Source organism: Pholcus phalangioides, unplaced genomic scaffold (assembly GCF_987345545.1).
Source record: "Pholcus phalangioides strain wild (caught in Gottingen) unplaced genomic scaffold, Ppha-v1.0 ptg000005l_1, whole genome shotgun sequence".
NCBI lineage: Eukaryota > Metazoa > Arthropoda > Arachnida > Araneae > Pholcidae > Pholcus > Pholcus phalangioides.
Window position 1 is genome coordinate 12,939,144 of NW_028301598.1, and position 4,293 is coordinate 12,943,436.

General features: G+C 39.3%; 1 non-coding gene across 1 annotated transcript; it reads right to left on the minus strand.

Moving 5' to 3' along the window:
* Window positions 1-350: 350 nt before the first annotated feature.
* TRNAS-AGA (transfer RNA serine (anticodon AGA)) lies at window positions 351-424 on the minus strand. The gene has a single exon. It is a non-coding gene; the product is annotated as a tRNA-Ser (tRNA).
* Between the last annotated feature and the right edge of the window lie 3,869 nt (window positions 425-4,293).

Sequence of the window (4,293 nt, forward strand, 5' to 3'; positions counted from 1 at the left end):
AGTAGCACCGGTTTCTGTAGGATTGTCAACACATCGATTAGTGACACATTTTTAACGGTGGGTTGTTTCAGAGCTCTCTGCATGGGTTTTTTGGAATACCCCGTCTTGAATGGTTTCTTTTTTTTGTTTTATTTCCAGAACTAATTTTCGGTTTGGTACCAGTAGATATTTTGAATGTGTTCGCTGTTGCTTTTCCCGCTTCTTCGGAGGTAATGGACTCACGCGCAGCAACAGCAGCCACAACTATTGCATGTTTGATTGGATTGGATGAGTTTGAGTAGATGCTATTTTAAGGTTTTAACAACTCGCTGTTGAGAAGATATATTTTGGAAAGAGAGAAAATTCAACTGTGCCCCTGCGGGGAATCGAACCCACGTCCTTTCGCTTTCTGGGTGAACGCCCTAGACCACTAGACTACAGAGGCACCTAATCTCTCAATCTTTCCTTGGAGCTCGTGTACAATGAAAGAGACCGTACATGGACGGCCGGACCAGACTCAGGCCAAGCTCACAACTGCTGACGCTGCCACCAGATGGCGACTTATACAATATTATATTATTAAAATTTGTTACTTATATAACAACTTATATAATAGTTGTATAAGTCTCTTTCTCGTTATCCCCGCAACAGAGAACAACAACAAATAAAAATGTTCAACGTCAGCTGATGAACTCAATGCTTTCCTCAAATCATCAACGCTGGTACGAAGTTAAAAAAATTATCATTATTCCCCAACATGCGAGTTCAACTGCAAAATGACTCAAAATATATTGTGTATTTACTAGTGTATATTGTGTATTCACTACTGCCTGTTTTTTAATTAAAATATATTTAAAAATAAAAGTATTTTTCTCTTACTTGACGCAGAAATTTTTTGATCAAGAAATAATTAATAAGCTATACATATATACATTTTTTACGGGGAGGGCAACGTCACCGGGTATCAGCTAGTCGTATATAAATTCTATTATCTGAAACAAAAAGTAACGGCAGAATTTCTGAGAGAAATTTACTATGCGTGGTTTTACTCAATTGTCAATTATGGTATCATCATCTGGGGAGACGATTACAAGACAAATCTACAGCCTATTTGTTCTATTCAAAGCAGATGTTTCAAAACTATTTACAGTGCTCGCTCTTAAATCTCAATTTATAGAAATTACACTCCCCCATCTACTCCCCATAAGACATAACACGCCATCTACCGAATTATACTCTACACATATATCGCAATAAATCAATGTGCACTCAGAGTCCATACCACTGAGAAGACCAAACGAAATTTACTGCATATCCTCATTTAGATCTATCTGGAATTTTGACCATGAAAGACTCATATCCTTAGTTCAAAAAAGGAAAGGAAGAAAAGAGTGGGGTAGCTGCCCCTAAGGCCCCTTTCACACGGAGCGGATGCGGATGCGGGTCCGCATACCCTTTCAAACGAGCACTGAAGATGCGGACGAATCGCCCGCATCTTTAGTTCGAAATTCGTGCATAAAAACTGTTTTTTCGCAATTTTTGTAATTATTTTTCTCCTTCACCCCTGATTCAATGCCCATAGGCAGCCTAGAGGCATTCTTTGGTGGTTTTTATCATTGAGCCTAAAGATGCCTCCATTCCGATCCTCACAAGTAGTCGATGGGAGAAAATATCTTAAAATATTTTCAAAAAATTTTGAAAAAAAATCTGTCTTTTCGGAAAAATATGAAAGAAAATTCCAAAAACACATCCAATGTTCGAAAAATCCAATCCAAAAACATCCAAAACATTCGATGTTCCAAAAAAAAAAAAAAAAAAAAATTCAGCAAATATCAAAGAATTTGCAAGTATAAAAAAAGGGAGGGGTTGGGACTTTCAAAATGTCTATGCTTAGAAATATTCACATCACAATTCTGTCTTAGGCCGGGATTACACTATAATAGTTTCGTAAAAGCTCTTTGATAAAACGTGAAAAATTCAACCATTAAGATCACCGGTTGCATTTGCTTGAATGCAACCGATGCGCCTATTGGTTGAATTTTTCAACTTTTATAAAAGATCTTTTACAAAACCTTATAGTATAATCCCGGCCTCAAGTACGGATTACACTATAAAAATTTTATAATAATTCTTTTAAATAAGCAACTAATATATTTATCGGTTGCACTTGCAATTTATTAGTTGCTTTTTTCAAGTTTTATAAAATAACTTTCATAAACCTTTTAGAGTGAAATCCCATCCTTAGATTAGTCACTTCTGAAATATAAAATTTCATTTTTTTAAGTTTATAGACTAAATATTGAGTAAAATATACTTGTAGGTATTCGGGGTGAACCACCAAAACTATTCAAGCGCTAGGGTCTTCAAACGTCTTAATCCGGCCCTGAGTGAACACCGTACGTGGATAACGTTGTTTAATAAAAGTATTTTTTCTAAAGTTTAAAAAAATTAACAGTTAAAAAATTTTAAAAAATAACAAATATTTAAAATATTTCAGATATTTATATTTGTTTAAATAATTTTAAAAATTTAAAAAGAAAAAAATTAAAATTTTTAAATTAAAATAAATATTTATTAAAGTATGTAGTCAATTAAATATTCGTAATGAACAGAACGGCTTATAATTTTGGTCCCGTCAGTGGCCGTTGTTGACAGGTTTTATTGTATAAAATTGTGAAATATGGACAAAAGGCAGTTGAAGTTGCTATATCTCAATCTCAGAAGGAAACGGAGGGATACACGTATGTAGGTGCATTATATTGATGAGCAGGGACCATCATATGGTGTTTTTAAGGGTATTTATGGCAAATAATTAAAAAAATTCCGTGAAAAATCACCTTCAAAAAGTAGCCAAAGATGCGGACGAATTCGCTCCGCATCCGCATCGTCTGAATAGCCCCGAATAAACCTATTGTCAAAACTTCTATGTGCGGATGCGGAGCCCGCACTTAGGTTTTGACACATGCGGACGACGTCCGGACCCGCATGAACATTTCCTAGGTGCGGAGATTTTTCGGCTCGTCTGAAAGGCGCAGTATATTCCAATTGTTAAAACTTCTTCCGGACCCGCATCCGCATCCGCTCCGTGTGAAAGGGCCCTAAGAGGAAAAGCTGATAACTACACTGCTCAAAACAATTAGGGGAACAAGCAAAAAAGTGAAGAAAACCGTGCGAGACAGCCACGTATTGGCATACAATGGATAGTACACGCGTATCAATGCGCAATACAGAAAAAAGACGTAAAAAAATTTGGAATTAAGCTTTAATTCTTTGAAAATAGGGAAAAAACATGAAAAGATGATTTAGAGCAACAATTTGGTTACATGTAAACGATAAAAAAAAGTACTGTTTAGACATGATGCATGAGTTTTAATAGGACGTGTGCTCTCCTCGAACAGCTAAGACTGCTGCACACCTGTTTGCCATGGATGCGATGAGGTTATCGATCAGACTTTGGGGAATACTGTTCCACTCCTCAAGAAGTGCAATCTGCAAGTCTCGGACAGTAACAGGCGGCCTTGGTCGCGCAGCAATGCATGTCCCAAACATGCTCGATTGGATTCAGGTCAGGAGAGCACGCTGTCCATTCCATACACTGTATTGTTTCAGCTTCAAGCATGTTCTCCACCAGACGAGCTCTATGCGGTCGGGCATTATCATCCTGGAAAACAAAGGAATCTCCAATGGCTCCAGCGTAAGATGTGACATGAGGTCGCAGTATCTCGTCTGCATACCTTCGGGCCGTCAAAGTGCCATTCCGAATGATATGCAGGTCCGTACGTCCGCCTATGCTGATTCCACCCCATACCATCCAACTAGCTCGTCTGTATTGTGACCTTTCACGAACGAATGCGGGGTTATTTCGAGTGCCCCTGTCCCTCCATACCAGAACACGTCGGGTGTCACACTCCAGACTGAATCGGGACTCGTCTGTAAACAGAACTTGGCTCCAATCATGTTGCTCCCAATCTCGATGTTCAGCAGCCCATCTTCTTCGGGCCGCACGGTGGCGTGGGGTCAACGGAATGCAGACCATTGGCCTACGTGCATAGAGCCCTCCCTCATGAAGCCGATTACGTACTGTTTGGCTGGACACCCTTTGTCCGGTTGCCAAGAGCAACCGTCTTTGCAGCTGCGTAGCATTCTCTGTTCTGTTTCGACGGGCTGTTAACCGTACATACCGGTCATCAGTTGCTGTAGTGGCGCGTGGCCGACCTTGCCCTGGTCGACGTCTAACATTTCCTGTTTCTTGGAATCGATTTTCACAGCCTTGCAACAACACTTCTGGCGACTCCAACAGCGTCCGCGACACTA